We start from the raw sequence: 21,528 nt of genomic DNA, 5'->3' as shown, positions 1-21,528 counted from the left end.
GAAAACAAACATACACATATGGAAAAAACCATGATTACCACTCTAACAATAGCAGCAATAAAAGAAATCTTGTACTTGTATTTATATTTCTACGAAAGTAAAAAAAAATGAAAGGTTTTCATGATCCCACACTACTATCCTGTAATTTGGATTTATCCATTGAACAGCTTGTACTCAAACCATTAGAATGTTTATTTTAAGACTGCCTCCAAAAACACTTGATAAAGGTTATGATTGATGTCTGCCCAATGAATGATTGGATATAATGGCAGCTTCTAGAAATATACTCTACTTTCCTATGCCAAGGGACCACAGTATTGGCAGCTTTCTATAAATACTAAATGATTATACTCTGGAGATTTCAATGAATTGAATGAGAATTGCAAGGAATCATTTACAGAGTTCTCTTTAATTTCTTTCAAACATTTGAAAATTTCCCTTCCTTGGCAAAAGGTATTTTTTTGTTGCTGTTTTCATTGTTATGTGTGTGTGTGTACTCTTCAAGAGAGGAACAAGTTGCTATTCAAAACTCAAATGATTATAATTATTATAAAATAAAAATAAAACTATATTAGTAATGTGAAAACCCTCAGAAATCTGTTGTGAAACTCAATGGCATGATTTATGGATTAATTTTATTTCTTTGAAAAAAGAATTATAATCTATCTATTTTTTTTTCTTTAAGAAAACAAATTTTAAAAATATCTGATTTACATATATAACAATTTAAGTCAAAAATGAGTAACCTGTGGCCTCAAAGCTGTATGTAGCCCTCTAGGTCCTCAAGTGCAGCCCTTCGACTGTATCCAAACTTCATAGAATAAGTCCCCTTAATAAAAGAATTTGTTCTGTAAAACTTGGACTCAGTCAAAAGGCCACACCTAAGGACTTAGAAGGTCATATATGGTCTTGAGGTCACAGGTTCTCCACCTCTGGGTTAAGTGATCTTCATAGGTTTTATATTTTATAGTACTCCAAGTGAGGTTTGTAAAGTGCCTTTTAAATGATGTTATCATGTAATCTGACAACAACCATGGGAAATAGTTGCTGGCATTAACCCCATTGCACAGATGAATAAACTAAGTTTGAATTTTGCCTAGGGTCCCACAGTTATTTAAATGTTTAAGACAGAATTTTAACTCCAATTTTCTTGACTCTAAGTCTAGCACTCTAACCATGCATTATGAAGTTGCTTAATCAAAATTTTCCCTTTAGTTTAAAAAAAGAATCAATACCATTCATTTTATATGAATTCTATTTTGAGTGACAGTTTTATAAGGAGTGCTTTTATTGATTATGACATTTTACCTCTTCTAAATGGGAAGGAAGGAGCTCAATGAAATAATAAATAAATAAAAATATGGATAGGTGTTCAAGACTTAATCATTCTAAGAGTCGCTTCTCTGTTTTCTCATAGAAAAAATGCAGGTAGAAATGACCTCTTTTATAAACTTCATCCTAAAAGCAAACAAAAGCACTGCTTACAAAGTGAACTCTGTACAGTTTAGGATTTCTCTGTGCTTTATTTCGATTTTCATTTTTGTGTGTTTTTAAACATATACATTATACTTTATAAATATGGATATTGAGAGTGGATGAAAATAAGCCTGATACTTTTGAATCTGTTATCTTTAGGTTAATTCAAAGAGTACCATGTTTACTGTGCAGTGATAATAAAAATGGCAAGCACATACACATATACACTATACATTTGTTTATTTAGGCATAACTCACATAAAACTTAAAGGTTTGCAAATTACTTTACAGAAATTAAACCATTTTATTTTTACAACAAACCAGTGATTCAGGTGCTATTAATATCCCCATTTTGCAGATAAAAAAAATGAGGCAGAAAGACGTTAAGTAATTTGTCCAGAGTCATACAACTTGTAGGTAATAAATAAAATAAATCAGAATATTTTATACTTTAATTTGGAGGAGCTCTTTTGGAGATTCATCAGAGATAATTAATTAATATCCTATTCATAAACTGTTTTGGGAGCTACAAAATTCTTAATAGACCTAGAGCCAGAAAAGGCCTTGAGTGTTACTTTATCTAGCCTCCTCCCCTTATTTTATAGATGAGGTAAACTGTGTAAAAAGACACTAAGTAAATTGCCTAATGTAATAGTAATAATAAGCATCAGAGGCAAGATTTAAACCCAAAACCTCTGGATTTAGACTAAATCTATTATATCTTAAAGTCTCCTACCTGGCACTATTTTCTTCTTGACTTGAGGACTCTGAAATTTGACAATAATATTTCTGGGATATTTCATTTTGGGATCTCTTGTAGGAGGTGATTGGTGGATTCTTTCAATTTCTATTTTGCTGTTGGTTCTAGAATATCAAGGCAGATTTCCTTGATAATTTCTTGAGAGATAATGTCTAGCATCTTTTTCTTTTTAATCATGGTTTTCAGGTACTCCAGTAATTTTTAAATGACCTCCCCTAGATATATTTTCTAAGTCAATTGTTTTTCCAGTGAGATGTTTCATATTGGCTTCTATTTTTTTCTCATTCTTTTGATTTGGTTTTGTTTTTTCTTGATTTCTCATAGTCATTAGCTTTCATTTACTCCATTCTAATTTTTAAGGAATTGTTTCCTTCAGGGAGCTTTTGTACCTCCTTTTCCATTTGCCCTATTGTATTTTTAAAGAGTTATTTTCATCCGTTTTGTGTGTATTTGTGTGTGTCTTCTTTACCAAGCTCGTTGACTTATTTTTATGATTTTCTTGCATCACTACCATTTCTCTTCCCATTTTTTCCTCTACCTCTCTTACTTGATTTTCAAAATCCTTTTTAGAGTTCTTCCATGGCCTGATATGAATTCATATTTTTCTTGGAGGCTTTGGATGTAGGAGCTTTGACTTTATTATCTTCTTCTGAGAGAATATTTTGAGCTTCCTTATCACCATAGTAATATATTCCCAGTGTGTTACATGACATTTAACTCTTTATTAAACTAGGGATCTGTTTATGGAATGGGGGGTGCACTGGCCCAAGCTTCAGGGATTATGTTTAGCTGTTTTCAGACATACTTCTAAGGACCTGTAAGTTTTCAGTTCTTCCAAAATAGTATAATCTAAGGAGATATGTTGACTCTTCTCCTGGCCTGTGCTCTCTCTTCCCTGTGAGTGACCACAAACACTCTTTTCTGCCCCGGAATTGGGACCAGTTTCCACACTACTGTGACCTCAACTCTGCTGTGCGGGTTCTCCTCCTTTCCCTGTGACTGCCATCCAGGACTCCAACCGGGATCTGAGTATGGACAAAGCCACAGAGTCCTGACTTAGTGCTAGCAAACAGTTTCCTTTAATCTTCTTCTGACCAGTTGTTTGACCCCTTACTACCTGTGCATTCAGAGCTCTGGACCACCCCCTGCTGCTGCTGCATATTCAGTGGCTCCTAAGGCCCACTGCTGGTTTGTTGAGGTCAAAGGTGTAGTGGCATGGCCTGTGCTGGACTGTGCTCCACTTTTGCCCAGGTGCAATAGACCTTTCCTGCAGACCTTCAGAGTTGTCTTTGGAATATGTGGACTGAGAGATCTGGAAATTTTTCCTGCTGCCACTAATTCAATTGTCCTGAAATCTGCTCCTGGTTTGCTGGGGCCCTGTCTGTGCTAGTTTTGTCTGCCTTGGATCTTACTCCACTCTCACCCTGGTCCAACAGATCTTTCCTGCCAGCCTTTCAAGTAATCTTGGAATGGATAATTGTTTTAATCCATCTTTTGTGAGTTCTGCTGCTTTAGAATTTGTTCAGTGTCATTAATTAAAGGTATTAGGAGAAGTTTAGCAGAGCTCTAAGGCAAGTACCTGCAGTTACATTTCAATCTTTGTTCTACCTCTCATGATAACCTTATTATATATTTTAAAAGGATTAGCAAGTTATATGCAATATATTTGCAGTTTTACATATAATCATCATTTCTCCCCTATTCTACTATTTTATGAAATACTTGTTTTATTTCTTAACTTCAAAATAAGTGAAAAAATAAGAATTAAAACAAACAAAAAGAAAATACTCATAGAGCCTGTATTAAATACCACCATAGAAGAAGTGACTTGAGAAAAGATGTGTAGAAAGATACTAGTAGATTCCATCAACATATAATTGGTTTATGCAATAGAAAACTTAAACTTTACTAAAAGGAAAACATAAAATAAGCATGTAAATGGAATAAAAAATCTATAACAGAAATCATTAACATCATGTCAAAAATTGAACATGGAAGCCAAAAGTTAAGTGGAAACAGAAACCGAGAATTAAAATCAATAAAATAGAAATCAAAGCAATTAGAAAACAAACAATCATCATCATTCAAAAACTATACTATGAAGATAATCATAAAAAAATAATGTGATGAGGGAAACTGAAGAAGAAATTATAGAAACCTTTTTATTTTTTTTGTCATCTCCAACACAATTATAATGCAAGTTGGGTCATATATGAAATAGAAAATTTCACATTTTATATAATGAATGGCAGGATAGTTATATGAAGGGACATGTGCAAAACTGGAAATTAGCAAGTTTGGATGAGATTCATAAGTATTGGCTCAGATATTTTATGGTGTCACATAAATGATTGGCAAAGCACTTTTTTAAAATATCCTCCCTGATGCAAAGTCAATCTCATGAATTTTAGCAATGAGCATCACCTATTAAATACCAAAAGATGACCACAAGAGTGACTTCTCAAATATAGGTAAATTTTATGTTTATATGCTTTATACAAAGCATTAGTAACTTAAAACATTCAAAAATATCTTTTAATACTTATGTGATTACAAAGAACTTTTTGAGGAACATAAATGTTTTGCCAAAAAAGTTCCTGACCTATAAAGAGAAAATCATTACTGATTTTTTGCTTATTGCAAACACTTTTACTTAGTTTCATTCTTATTGAATAGAAACCTACCGAAAAATATAAAATTAATCCAAGTATATTAAGAGTACTGCTGTATTTGATGGCCAGATAGAAAGTTATACTATCAAAAATACAAAACTGATACAAGAATATCAATAAGAATTGATACAAAGCATGACATCTTTCAAGAAGAAAGTTTAGGGATGTGATGGTCCTGCCTATTCTTAAGTCCAATTTATATAACTCCTGTATAGAACTGAGTATTCATTTAAAATAAAAAAAACACAGTCAAAACCATCATGTCACTTGACATTCATGTATGACATCAAGTTGTATGGCCCCACTGAAAAGCACATTATCCAGGTACTTCAATATATGAAAGATTTATCTAATGATATCAAAATGCTATTTTTAAAATTTTCACTATGCAGTAATAAGTAGCAACAGAGACTGAGGTTTTGGATTTAAATTCAGAGGTCAAATTGAACTAATGGAAGAAGATGATAATTAAAAATAACTAAGTTTTCTCCAGACAAATTACATAGAGAATAATACTATTAAGGTTTAATGGGAAGAGTTCATTAAGAACAATTTAGACCTACATAATAACAGTCTGACTGTATATATTTAGCATAATGAAATAGTTATGGGATACCTTTTTACATTGGCATTCCATAGTAAGAAGTATCTTAGTCTTTAAAACATCCTAACTGACTTTTGAAGTGTTTTGTTTCTTGTGGGGAGGGGAAAGGAAAATAACACTTCATAGTCAATTAGATTATTCTATAACAGGGGAAGAGTTTTAAGGCTTCCTTTTATCACATCACCTAAAGGCCATATGACTCTGCAATATGGGACTGAGACTTTGACTTTTTATTTGACTTTTTCTGTTTGATATGCATAAAGTGGAGTCTCTCATCTGTCTGAGATCATGAAGCATAGGGATACAAGAGTCCAGGAATGCAGGGCAAGTGTTGCAGTCAGCTCAGAACTGAGTATTACAAAAGAATGCAATGGTGATCTAGAGTTCTTCCTGAATTACAGCAGAGTAGAATCCAACAATTATGCCTACTTTGGACTTGAATTGGGTAAGACCAAAGGTATGTAGGAATTGACTAAATTTGGGATCCTGTTCTCTTTATACCCAGAAACTTTGGTAGTAAAATGGTGACTATGCTCCTCAGCATTTGACTAAATATTTGTGTGTGTATTATTGATACAATACTTAACTAATCTATGAAAATGGTAATTTAAAATAAGTCTTCTCCTGATAAGATACATGATGTTATCCATTTGTAAAAGCAAATATGATTTTAAAAGAAACTATGGTGCTAATCATTGAGCTCCTAAAATGAAGAAAACATGATCAGTAGAGACTTGAGCTGATGTCAGAGAAGAGAAAGTTTTAATCCTTTCAGAGTATATGAGAAACCTGAGGGTCGTGAAATGTAACAGACCTAGCCTTGGGAGCATGTGATCAGAGTCATCTATGTTACATGTAGGATTTGTTGGATAAAATCATGTCTTTCACATATTTGGAGACCTCTCTAAACATTCTTTAGCCAAGACTAAATGTTGGATATCATAGTGTGGGAAATCTTAGAGAAAAGGGTGAAAACAAAACAAAACAAGATCATAATTGTAGTCATTTTTTCCAAGTGTATATTTTTGCAAAAGTTAGTTCCATTATGTAAATTGGCAAACTTTGCATCTGCTGATTGCTTGAGTGTTTAGATACTCATACTATTTTTTAACTGAATCCTAAGTATTAATATTGAGTCTAATTTGAGAAATATGACACTTACATTACTTGAATGAGGCTGCCAAGTTGAGAAATGTTCACAATTTTCCCCTACATTTGAATATATTGAGATTACTTGTTTTACTGTGAGAGCAATATACCCTAAAACTTCATAGCACAGAGTTTGCCTGATTTTCTAGGAATTCCAAGTATTTCATTTCCCTTGGTAATTTTCTATCTTAACTGTTTGTTCTGCTGGGTGAGTTTGAAATGTCATTTGGATCATTAGCATCCAATGGATGAAATTGTGTGTGTGTCCACTGGCCTGAACAGCTAAGGTCCCCCTACAGTTGCCTATGGTAATACTAGCTCTAGATATAGATATCTCTAGAGAAATATTATTGTGCCATGGTTAAAAGGGATACTTAGAAAATTTTGTCTATTCTCCAGATGGATAAGCTGAAGCACTGAAGGAATCATGGAAGAGTTTTCACATAGGAAAGTTTTCTCATCTAAGGATGGGGTGTGGGGTGAGGTGATGCCTCCTTAATGGTGAGTACTAAATGCCTTTGCAGGAAGCTCCATGTTATCTAAATGGAATGGACCTTGGATTGGTATTTGCTAGGATGAACAGGCACCATCAGTTTAAGATGGCATATTTATATGGAAGACAATAGGGAGTTGCTGCCAGAAGACCAGAAGGCTGATGCATGTAGGGACTTTCTACATTGATCTAACATGGTTTTCAGGAGCCTTTTTCCATTGGCTATGAAGTCAGAATTATTGATGTCTTTAAATCAACACAACATCTGTGCCTTGTTCTTTTTTGCCCCATTAGAGTATGAGAGGAGAGATGATCATTACCATGATCAATACCATGAAGTAAGGAGGGAGAGTCTGAGGACCTCCTCCTTCTTCATGGAGCCTATGAGATCTTCAATAAATGGGCCTGGGTCTTTGTCCTTTTTTTTCTTCATTCTTTCCCATCCTATGTAGAGGAAATAAAGTCTCTTATCTGTCCTGGGAGAGTAAGCCAGGGGGATCTGGGAAAACAGGAATTCAGGCTAGGTATTTCACCCTGCCTAGTGCTGAGAAGCTCAGGAGCAAAGGTCCTAGGACCCTAGCCGAGTCATATCCAACAGTCATGTCCATTTTGGACATGAATTCAGTGGGGCAAATGCTATTTAGGAACTGATTTGAATTGTGAGTTTAATCCATCTTCCTCCCCCATCTAAAAATTATTGAGGAGATTCTGTGCCCAATGTGTTGTTCAAAATATATATTCATTGTTTGTGCTATATCTTTGAGGTTAATATTACTTTGTAAAATCTTTCTGCTGTTAAGTAGTTAAATGGAACTAGGATTTTGGTTACTAGGACCTTATAGTGTGGGGAAACAGACAATGATGGCTCAAATGGATGACAGAGGAAAGATACAGCCATAAACTTTTCAATGCCTGTGAACCATGGGTGTTACAATAGGGCAAAGAATAAAACACATTTTTATTAAATACCAGATGACATATTATTGTAGGACAAATAACATCACCAAAATATTGCCTTAATAAACAAACAAATAAATAGCATTGGAAAGAGCATCATTACAGAAACACCTGATTACAAATTTCTAGACATAGCATTGTCTTTAAGATAGTTTTAATAGTTGGCATCATAATAATACTCACTTATAAAACACATTGAAAAAATAAAAGCTTCCAAAATATGGAGACCTATCAGGAGAAAGTAAACCCATCTAGGTATGGGATAAGTAGCAATCATCTTTCTCATCTTTTACATGGAGTTATACTAATGATGCTATCAAATAATCTGCAAATAGTACTGCAAAAAGCAATGATTTTATCCATTTACTGTGAGTCTATAGAGGATTAATTGTAAAAAGAATAATAGCAAGATAAGAACTTTGCCTCTGACTCCATTAAAATAAAAAGAATGAAGAAACAATACATAGAAGTAAAATTATCCTTAAGAATTTTCAATGAACTGCACTAAAATGGGGATATTATCATGAATATAACTGCTGTACACAATCACATAGACAAAGTGTTAATCCAAAGAAATTTAAGGAGAGCATTATTTTTTTAATTTTTACTAATTGCTTATAAAACAATTTTAAATAATCATTTTTAAAAATTTTGAGTTCCAACTTCTCTCCCTTCATCCCTTCCCTCCTACTCTCCTGAGGCTGTAGGCTATTTTTATGTTTTCTACATGTTCTATCATACTTTCATATTAGTCATGTGGTGAAAGAAATCACAGACCAAAAGTCCCACAAAGATAAAGTGAAAAATAGTATGTTTTGATATATATTCAGGCTCTTTAAGTTGTTTCCCTGGAGGAGGATAATATATTTCATAATGAGACTCTTGGAATTGTCTTGGATCATTGCATTGCTGAAAATAGCTAAGTCATTCATAGTTGATCAGCATACATGTTGCTATTGTGATGTGCAATGTTCTAATTCTGCTCACTTCGCTTTGCATCAGTTCATTGTAAGTCTTTCTATTATTTTTTTCTTCCCTGAAACCATCATGCTCAAAAGACAGCATTCTTAATGGACATAGCCATAAAAAATATTACCACCACCCCCACAACCATCACTCCCAACACTACCACCACCAATGACAAAATAGGTGCATTTATATATTTTCTTAACTTTTATGGAGCACTTACCTACTCTACTATATTTCAATTATAGCTGTTCAAGTATTTAAAGGCAACAATCTTTCCCTTACTCCTCCCAATCATTCTCTTATTGAGAAAAAAATATATTTCAAATTGTTTTAAATCAAGGTAAAAACTACTAAGCACTATGTGCCAGTCACTGAGCTAAGAAATGGGAATATAAATCCTAGCAGAAAGAAAGGAAAGCAGTATTGTACTCTGTTCTTCAGTAGCTTACTGTCTAATAGAAGAGCATAGAACAAAGGAACTAAAAAGGGATGTAGGTATTTGGGCAGGGGATTGGTAGAAAAAAGACTGCAGAATGGGAAATGGAACCAGGAAAGGAATAAAGTCATCACTGGTCTGAACATGTCCCTTAAAATGCAGGTTCTGGGGGGAACTACCAATCAGAGGAAGGTATATGGGTTGAAAGAAAGCTTCTGATTTTGAAAAATCAAGGGTGACATTGAACTTCTAGAGTGATAAAGCTTGTGTAGAATTATAGAATAGTAGAACAATTCCAGAGGGTCAAAAGAAGTGCAAAATTTTTTGTTTGTTTTTTTCCCCCTGAATAGGCTAAAAAATTATAAGTTGCTTAATGGCAGACCTTATTTTTTTCTTTTACCTTGTGATTAAGGCAACTTCCTTAAAGCTTTCCACATAATAGCCATTAAATAAATGCCATTTGAATTGGAATGGGTTAGATCATTGCATTCCCTTTCACTTAAATAATAATTTCACAATTTTCTCAGGATATCATTGTATTTGTTCACATCAAAATATACGTTTTTTAGAAAGATACATTCCATAACCAAAACACTTTAGATAAGTATGCAGCTGATACCTTTCTTCTGGAAAATTAAAACTCTATAGCTGAAGTTGGATAGTGTTCATAATGACAAGGAGGCTGAGTAATTACCCAGACGTTCATAAAATTTGGTAAATAAACATGAGGTTAATTTAGGCATCTTCTTTATGAAATTACTTCATTTACTTTAATAATCAGATTGAAGTTTTAATAATTTGTAACATTCCTTGATTGCACACTGTGACATGTTTGAAAAATTAATCTTTTTTTTTAAATGAAATGTAATTTAGCTCTTAAATTTTGGGTGAGATGTGATAGTTAAACATTTATATAAATTAAAGAGGTTACAAATAACACAAAGGATAAAGCTTTTAAATTTTTATTACTGAACTCCAAGTAGATATTTGACAGAATTAAGATAAGAATGAACAAAGTTGCTCAAGGTTGAATTTCGTTATTTATGTGCAAGTACCTGGATAAAACAAACAAACAAACAACAATTTACATTTTCCCAATATCCAAATATTTGATATTGTATGAACAAAATATATGGGTATTTGACTGCATTCTAAGACTTTTTTGTTAGTTTATTATTAGGCAAACACAATGATAAAGATCTCAAGAAATATTAAATGTGATCCTGATGGTCTGATGGATAAAAATAGACTAGGAATCAGAAGACTTGGGTACTAATCTTAAACCAAATTATCCTAGCCATGTGAACTAAGAGCAAATCACAACCTTATTGGGTGTCTGTTTTTTCATCTATAAAATTAGAGGGGTGGCACATCTAATTTCAAGTTTATATATATATATATATATATATATAATATTTTAGTATTCTAGAATATTTTACATTATAAAGTTCCAAGCACCTTTCTCTTTTGTGACCGTGGAAAATGTAATTTCTTCTATTTTTTTCTAGAACATTTCTCTCTCTTCCTGGTGCAGAAGAATATTTCTCTTGTCTCTTATATTATTCTCTAGCAATGATATTGAATACCCTCCTGAGCCTATTACATGCAATTGATTGGTAGCTATCTCCATCTATCTTTCATCACACTTCACATGTCCCAGATCTCCAGAACTACTCTTAAAATTTGTATTTTCAATTTATAGACATAATCAAATAAGGCTGTGGTTTCATTAATGAGCTAGTTATGTCCTAATAATGCATATGCTTAAAAATTCTTAAATCTAATTCAGTGAAGTGAGGCAGAGTCTTTATTATGTCAAGTATTTAAAATAAGGGTTTCTTATAGATATAAATCAATTCAGAAGAAAGCCAGTGATCATGATGACTGTCAATTGTGAGTTGTTTTATTCACAGGAAAGCACATCTACCTTTATTTCTGTTTCTATTCTTATTTCTTCATCTCTATCTCTTTCTTCTTTATCCCTATTTTTCTCTAATCCTCTCTATGTCTACTTTCAAATATACATGTATGTATACATACATACCTGCATAAATATACACACTTATTTGTAAGTGCATTTTAATATAATTGATTTCCTTTGTAACCTTTTGGATTTTATTTTCTGCATTTAAAAACATTATTCTAAAAAGAAATTCTTAGATTTTTCCAAACCTCCAGGGGGCTCTATGGCATACATCCTTCTAGGGTGATAAATAAAGCTTGATAAACCACTTCCTACATACTTTTGGAATAGAAAAAAAAAGAGGCTTAACAGGTAAAGAAATCAAAGTTTCAATTCTACTATCTTTAGGGAATAATATCTTTAATGCATCTGCTAGTTAGTTTAATGGTAGAGGGGAAAAATACTCCAGAAATTTGAAAATCAGACATTTGAAAACTATTATTTAATTGTTCACATTTCTCTAATGATTTTCCCACTTCAAAAAAACAAACAAAAAAACCCAGAAACATAGCCTTTACTTTCAAATATATAGGCCTACACTCTCATAAAAAGTGCCTAAATATACCAAAAATATACAATAAACTTTGAATTTGTAGCATACTCCAGACAATAAATAGCCAGAAATGAAGGGATCATTGTCAAGATGATCTGATCTAATTTGTTGTAATGATTTGAAAATATGCCATAGACCAATTACTATACTCAATCCTTTCTCCCATGGCATTAGCAAAGACATGATAAAAGTCGGTACAGTCATTCCTTTCCTGTAAATGAAGACTTAACAAATTCTCATAACCTGCACTTTTTCATGATCTCTTAATTTTATAGGCCTGTGGTATGAAGAATTGGCAGCAAATTTATTTTTCAGTTTGTTTTTATTTATCCTGGATGAAAGGTAATATCAATATCGCAATGGAGTTTTCAAATAATTACTAAATAGGCATTTGGGGTTTGAGAACATTGTGATTTTTGTTCAGAACTGTAAGGTGAAAACCTATCAGGGAAATACCTTTCTCTCCAGCTGAGCTTATCTTTACATTCTGTTTATACCAAGTAGGCAAACTGGAAAGTGATCCTTGTCAGAATGGCAATTGTCTACCAATGTACTCAAAGTAATAAATGATAGCAATTTAGCTAAACTCCATTATAAGCCATATTTACAAATGGTATGATGCAATAAGCAAAGTGGGAGGGAGGAAAAGGAAAATAAAGTCAAACAATATGCTTGGAACAATTAAAATACACGTAAAAGTTTTTCACATTTATTTAGAGAAAATTAGTGAATTTATTATTTATTTATTTTTAGTGAATTAATTATTAAAGACAGTATTTTTAAAGGCACAGCTAAAATATTTTGTTCCCTGTGTATATCCTTCTAAATTTTTGTTGTCGTTGTTGTTGTTATAATGTTGAATCTGAAGTACCAGGCAGGCCAGGGCACAGGTAAAACTCTCCTCCAAACAGATTAGCAAAGTACCTTCCCAAAAGATATTCAGTGTACTATGTTTCTTTCCCTGAGCACAAGTGATTGAGCAGTAATAATAAGATATTATTATAGTTAAGTAGAAGTAATAGGATGTCTGAAGTCTTGGAGGACATTTCATGAATTGTGATCAGGAGCTTCTATATGCAGAAGCTTGTTGTGTAGCAGTAGGCAATTTCAACAACTTTTCAGAGAAGCTAAATACTGCCAGACAAATGAGGTGAAGCCATTTTCTGAGTTTTTAGAAGATATAGGCCTTGGATGAATCAGTCAGATAGTACTGACCCAGAGAAAGATAAAGTTCTTGTTGAATATGACCCTCAAATATTTCTTCTTTTATTTATTTTTTTAATATTACCCTTATAGAAGTGTATAATAGGAGAAAATTTTAGTGTTTCATATTTTAATTATTGAAGTGAACTTGTCTTCTTTCATTTTTTAATAACTAAAACTTCTATTTATTTATTTAAATGTGTGGAATAAAACAAGCATTTCCATAACATAGTATAAGAAATAGAATGATCCCTCATAAAACTGCAAATCTATCATGTACAAGTTGTTCTTTTAAGTATATAATAAAGTTATCATGTAAATTTACCAAAGAGTTATTAAACTTTCCTGCACCCTTTGTCTCAGCATTACTACTAGTAGGTCTATTCCAAAGACAATTATGAAAAAATCATTTAAACATTTTAAAATGTTTTTGAAAATATTTTGACCTAAAGGAAATAGCAGTCCTTTAAATGATCAACATAGTACATTGAGTATCTTTTCTGAAGGTACCTTGCTATTCTGTTTGGGGGAGACTTTTACCTGTGACCTGGCCTACCTTGTACCTCATATTCAATGCTACAATAAATGAAGCAATTGTAGAAGATATGGCCTCTTAAAGGGGGTTTGGGAATATTCAGAGGAGGAAGCAATGTGCATCTGGGAAATAGCCTTCATCCAACTGATTGAAGCTTTCCAATGGTCTGTCATATTTAATTCTTCTAATACTCTATTTACCCACATTCCACCTCTCTCCCATTTGTGTTTTCTTCCCCAGTGAGAATGGCAGTTCCTTGAAGACAGGGACTGCCTTGATTTTTATATGTTTATCTTCAATACTTATCAAGTATCTGAAATATAAGCATTTAATAAATCTTTTTATTTGAATATAATATTTATTTGTTGTTTTAATATTGCTGCAAATATTAGCATCATACTTATTTAATCAAGGCTAATAATACTAATTTTGTTGGCATTAGAGTTCTCTTTGGAGCATTATAATTGTGACATGGATGGTGAGTTCTTAAAACTTTCTCCTTTCCAATATAATCCCACAAATTTTCACAGTTCCTACTTGGACAGAAAGGCTTTGCCTGGGTTCTGCTGTATGTTTGACACATGAGGACCAATCTGGTAAATACAGAAGCACATTACCATTTTGACCTCAGAGTAATTCATTTTTCTGACACAATAACTCTGGAAAGAAAAGCAACTATTAATTCATACAGAGGTTGAGATTCATATCACTGGAGGGGCAAATATTTTTAACCAATTTGATCTTAGATCATTGAAATATAAAAAAAAAAATACTAACTTAGTAGGTAGCTGAATTTGGTGTCAGGAGAGATCATGGAATCATAGATCTAAATTCTTCTCAGAGGTCATCTTCTCCAAATCCTCCATTTTATGAATTGGAATACTGAGGCCCATGGAGGTTGAGTTACTTGAACTAAGTAATGCATGTAGCATCAGAGGAGTATTTAAACCAAAGTCCTTTGGCTCCAAATTCAATGCTTTTCCTGTAGTACCACACAGTCTGCATGAGGCAATGTTAGGTAATATTCATTGGAAACAATGGTGTATTGATTTTGAGTGAAGCATCGGTGTAGACATGGCCATGGAGACAGGGGTGGGAATAGAAATAAAGATTTTTTTTTTCTACAGAAAAACACTACCTGGAATCATAAAGATTGTTAATACTCTTTATATGTACACTTCTCACTCCAGTTTTTAAATGTTGAAATTCTAGTTAAAAGGTTAAATTGCTTGTTAAATGTCACCCTTAAATAGATTAAATAGATCAAATTAAATAGATTACCATTATTCATCAAATTAAATCAAATTCAATAAATCAAATTGATCATCAAATTAAATATGTCACCATTAAATAGATCAAATTAAAATAAAGAGCTTCAACTAGATCTGGTCAACCACTATAGTATGAATCCCAACCTTTAGCTTTTGTTTCCATTCTTGGAAACAAATTACACTTCTTTCTTCATATAGAAACACCCTATACCTAATTCGCTTCACTTTCAACTTTTTATTTCATTTTATCTTCTATAAACAAAGAAAAATATTTATTTTCCAACATCATCCACTCTATCTGACATATGTATTTGCTTCCTTTTGCTTAATAATCCAGACCAAATTAATGTGCCCCCTTCTCCAAGATACCTATCCTACATACTCTAGATCATTTTGACAGGGTATAGTTCTATCCCTTCACTGAATGCCAAATTGACCAACACTCAACCAAATATGATCTTCCAACAAATGCATGTCTATATCATCTCCCCATGGGAAGTAAATTACTTAAATGGAATAAGGGACCATATCTTAAAAGAGTTGTATATTTGACTTCAGTGAAATACAGGACTATTGGCATATAAAATGTTCAGTGGGAGAAAAAAAAAGGTGAATTGCATTGAGAGATTTGAAAGACCCTATGTATCTACTAGATGAATTATTAGTTAAGTCCATCTGAAATAAAAATTCATGCCTACACCTTAATTTCAAATGAAATAGCCATAAATTATTTTTGTGTTTTTCTTCACTTTCCTTCAACCTTTCCATATTCTTTTTTTTCCTTCCTTTCCTTTTATTTTCTTCCTTCCTTGCTTCCTTCCTTCTTTCCTTCCTTCCTCCCTTCCTTATACCTTCCTTCTTTCCTTCCTCCCTTCCTTATACCTTCCTTATTGACTTCCTTCCTTCCTCTCTTCCTTCCTTCTACCTTTCTATATTTCCTTCTTTCCTTCCTCCCTTCTTCTTAACATATTACAGAAGACAGGTTAGCAATATAATTATTATTATCTAAGAAACATGACTTATTTTGAATAATAATAGCAATAATGATAATACATATTCATGTTAACACAGCACTTTAAAAGTTTTATATAGCTTTCTCAATAATAAGCCTGTGAGATTTGAGCTATAAGTATTAATATTCCTATTTCCATATGAGATAACTGAGGATTTATTTAATGCTAATGATAATAATGATACTACTATTGCAACTACAGAAATAACTACTACTCACAATCAATTAGAACATTAAGGTTATAGCCAATTCCTCATTCATGGAGTGTAGGGATTATTTTACAAATTTGAAAAGGAATGTCTGGCTCATTTACTTTTATTTATCTATCACAGAGTGCAAGCTTATCAGGTCATCAAGTTAGTAAATCCATCCTTAACAAAAAGATGGAAAATTTGAATTCATTCTGCGTAAAACTGTCCCTAATGCAGACTGAAAACAGTATATGAGGGAAAAGATTGTTTTGCGATCACAAAAAATGAACAAATAATGTTATTTTATACCAATCCTTTTTAGTGACATAGACAAGAGCATTGACTTGTATTTTCCCCAAAGGCATATGCATGCATGCATTTTATCTCCCTGTAACTGCTCCCCCAACCAATTGGATTATCATAGCAGCCCTGAGGGAACTTGCAAACATTTTACATGCAATATGCTTTTAAAAAATCAAGGCTTTAACACTTTTCACTATATACAGAATTTTATACATTTATCTCCCTCACTTTTACTTTGGCCTTTTTCTTTACTGATCCTGAAATATAAGCTCAAACACTCCTCCAAATGAAGAAAAAACTCATACTGAATGATAAAGCTTAACTGTCACCATATGGTTTCTGCAACATTGGTGGCAGAGACATGATTTGGCATAGTTTTCAAGTTGTTCTTCAAAGTGATGCAAATTTGTAGACAACTGGGAGCTCTGTCTTAGAATCTTGGCGACATATACTCACCAGAGACCTTATCTTTGACAAATTCTGCCATCTCTGTCAGTGGTCGATTGCCTTTCGACTACACAGAAGGAAATGTATATGTACTGCTTCCTGTTATGACATCATAAGATAACTTACCTTAAATTATATTTGCTAATCCTGAATTCACAAGGGGGAAATTTTTATATATATATATATATATATATATATATATATATATATGTATGTATATATAAATTCTTTACTGTCTATCATAGTAATTATTAAAATGATATAAATATTATTTCTACTATTAATATTCCTACTAATTATTAATACTATTATACTAAATGTATATATACTTAGATCAGATGATAAACAGATTTAAATTTATATAAAACTTTCAGATCAAAAAGATCTAATTTCTCAAAGCAACAATGAAGGCTGACAAAATACATATGACACTGTATTTGCCAAAATAACCAAAAGTGGTTTATGTCTATAAGGTACCTATAATATCAAGGATGCAAGAATGAAGTTAAAAAAAAAAAAAGATCTCCATGAATTAAATCCATGTCAACTTTTCTGGACATAGAATCAGGGAGACCTGAGTTTAAATCTGAACTCAGACACATAATATCTGTGTGACCCTGGGCAAAACCCTTAACTCTGTTGGCCTCAGTTTCCTCTTCTGTAAAATTAGCTGAAAAAGAAAATAGCAAACTACTCCAGTATATTTGCCCAGAAACTCCAAATGGGGTCACAAACAACAAAAATGAACTCAAACAACATCCTGGCAAAATATGTTCCACTATATGTCTGTCATGGTCATTTGTTTAGAGAAACAAAGGGTTTTTTGAAAGCAATACTGAATCAGGGAAATTGCCAGAAAAGGAAGTAGAGAATGGAAATCCTTATGGAGTCTATATATCAAACAAAGCATATCTGAATACAGTGTTAGAAACTGTTTAACGTAATTGTGGCTTTCAAGAATTTGTTGTATACTATATAAATGAAGACATACTATCTGGTTCATTATCCTTTATGAACTAAGCGATGACAAATTCTCATATTATAAATACAAATGTCAAATATACTTGAATTCATCAAATGTTACTAGAACCAGAGCACCATGTTGACCACAGTTGACCATCTTGGCATAATATTATTCATTCAAAATCATAGAGCAATGTGCTGAATAGATGTCTCTAAAATGAATATATGCTCTCCAGACTATATAAATGAAAAAATTCCAAACTATAAAAACCTAGCCAAAAACATAATTAAAATAAGCAAAGTTGGAAGAGATAGAGGTCCATAGCATCCCTGTTCATCTGTCTGTCCTTGGAGTTATATTGATGATGCTTTCAGTGAGCATATGGAAAATAAGCTCACAACCTAATAAAATTATCCATTTACAACTCAAGAAGTAGTAATATCTACTTGCATGAGTCAAAAGAATGTTAGATACAAAAAAATCAGCATAATATCATAGCAAGTGGTCCAAAGACCATTTTAATCTGGAACACATAAAAATGAGGAAAAAATTTCATCATCATTGTAATCATTACCATCACATCATTTACGAAAGGGAATTATTTTATCTATCTGTACAATAAGTCATAGGACATGATGATGATGATGATGATGATGATGATGATGATGATGATGATGATGATGATGATATAATATAGCTGGCACAGTCTATAGAGCACTAAGCTTGGAATCATGGAGACCTGTGTTCAGATCCAACTTCAGACTAGCTCTGTGCCCCTGGATAAATCATAACCTCCCACAGCTTTAGTTTCCTTATCAGTAAAATAGGAATCATAATAGCACTTACTTCCTGGGCTTCATATGAGACTCCAATAATAAAATTGTAAAATTTTTAAAACACTTTGCTAGGTTAAAAGTGACATATAAAAACTTGTTAATAATGATAATTATTATTAAGATGATAATTTTAGTGACAGTGATGATACAGATGATGATTATGATGACGACAGGTGTGAAAACTGAATTTCAATGGGCTAAAATGGCTAACTAATGGTCACATTGTTGACAACAGTGAAAGGCACAATTCCACCCAAGTCTTTGGCTCATTTTGGTCCAGTTACCTCATCTTTCTTAACACCAAATTTCATTGTAAGTGAAATGATGTTGTTGAATTGGACAGCTTCTATGGATTGTTCATAAATATGATCATATGATATTGCCACACAAACTTAAATTGCACACAATTATGATTTCTTCAATCATAAGAAAATAATATATATCCTTCTGGGGTCTATATGAGAAAGTACAATTGTAAAACTCTTCAGGAATTCAGAATAATGGTAATTTTAAGAGAAGATATACATCTTTATTGTGGCACCATTTGACATGGACAGAGAAGTCGATTCTATCTTTAAATCTATTTCTAACTTTCTTTTGTTCTTCCTTCTTTAGGAAGTGTTAATTGCTAAATATGATGAAATTAATGATTAATTATGTGAAAATTTTTCCCTACATATTCAGTCATGCCTGACTTTTCATGATTCCATTTTGGGTTTCTTGGCAAAGATATTGGAGTGGTTTGCCATTTCTTTTCTAGCTATTTTTACAGATGATAAAACTTAGACCAATAAGGTTACGTGACTTGCACAAGGTCACACAGCTAGTAAGTGTATAGGACTTAATGTTTTGGCCCTTTGTTCTTCTAGAACAACAAAAAAAAAACCTTATTAATTATAGTAATTACAAATTGAACTCAGAAAAATGAGTCTGCTTGATTCCAGGCCTGGCACTCTATTGTATCACACAGCTGACTTAAAATGATAAATTTAGATATTAGGTTCTTAGCAGGTATTTTTGTTCTCATTCAAATGTGTCTAAATCTTCATGACCCCATTTGGGGTTTTCTTGGCAAAGATACTGGAGTGGTTTGCCATTTCCTTTTCCAACTCATTTTTACAGATGAGGAAGCTAAAACAAACAGGATTAAGTGAATTTCCAAGGATCACATAGTTAGTAAGTGTCTGAGGCTGGATTTGAACTCAGGTCTTCCTGACTCCAGTCCTGGCACTCTATCCACTATGCCACCAAGCAAACCCTTTATTTTTTTGGTAAAGTTTATATTTCTATAAATAAGTAGATATACTCCATTAACTTTGCTAAGAAAATCCCCAATGGGGTCACAGAGACTGAAATAACTGAACAACAAAAAGAAATATGATTGTGTCATAGATGGTATTCCTTCCACTCCATTTGCATGTATTATCATTATTTTCCACTATAAAAGAATCATAGATTTAAAACAACCATAGAGTTCATCTAGTGTCACACTCTCATATGCATGTGGGGAAATTGAAAGATTCAGTACCTTCCCAAGGTTAAATAAGTAGTGTGTAGTAGTGTCGGGATTTGAACTCACAATCCTTGACTTGAAATTCAGTGTTCTTTCTACTTCAACTTAACAATCACCTTCTATCAGTGTAAATCTCATTGCTTCCTATATTCCTATGTTGTATGATTCTTATCAAAGGTTTTCAGTGAATCCCTTACATAATGACATATTTTGATTGTTGAGAGATAATATTGTTTTGAGATTACCATCCATTTAATATATTTGGAAAATTATTTGTTTTTGTTTATTTTAGCAGTCTTTTTAAATCTAAAGTTATTTGTCTACTCCTTTCAGGTGTAAAACTGTTCATTTATAAGAGAAGTGATAACTTGATATATGTTTTTTTTTAACATTAAGCGTTTATAATATCTTGAGATAATTATCTTTTTTTTTAAATGTATCAGCCACATTACAAAAGAAAATACAATTTCAAAAATAAGTTTAAAAAAAAAGGTGTTTCAGGGGGGCAGAGCCAAGATGGCAGAGTAGAGGCAGGACCTCCCCACTGCTCTGGCTTCCACCGTTCCCAATCCATGTAAAAAGGGGACTCTAAACAAACTTTGGAGCTGCAGAACCCACAAAATGACACAGAGAAGCTAACTTCCCGCTGAGGAGAGCCTGGAAGATTGGCAGGAATCAGCTAGCGCAGCTCTCTGGGAGCCGAGCCCAGCACCACACCGAGGCTTTAGCCCCAGGCTGGGCCTGACCAGCCACTGGCCAGAGGGACTCCAGATCAGTAGCAGTTGTGGCCCTTTCCATAATTATCAACACATAGATGTGAAGGACAAAGTGAGAGGTCAGTTCAGTCTGGACTTTGGGACCCAGGAAGTGGGAGGGTGTGGCTTTTGCCCCTAGGGTGAGAAGCTGCTGAGACACCTGCACAGCCAGCCAGTGCCATGTGGAGGCTTTAGCTGCTGGCCTACAGAGTGTAGGGGGACAAAGCACCAGTCTAAGTGGTAATCACTCTTGCTTTAACCTTCTTGGAACTGGATTGCAGACTAGGGTGGAGGTCCTGGGGTGTGTGTCCAGCTTACCAGAGCATGTGGAGACCTCGGAGAGGGCACCCATCTACTACCTCCAGCAGCTGAGAAAACCCTGGCATTTGGGACAAAAGCTCCCAAATGTCTGTTGGCAGAGTCCTACTGTGGCAAAAAGCCCAGGGGTCAAGTGACTGAGGGGTGA

Source organism: Petaurus breviceps, unplaced genomic scaffold (assembly GCF_028583685.1).
Source record: "Petaurus breviceps papuanus isolate PSGF00001 unplaced genomic scaffold, PetGlider_PUasm1.0 76, whole genome shotgun sequence".
Classification (NCBI taxonomy): Eukaryota; Metazoa; Chordata; class Mammalia; order Diprotodontia; family Petauridae; genus Petaurus; species Petaurus breviceps.
Note: the sequence above shows the minus strand (reverse complement) of the source record.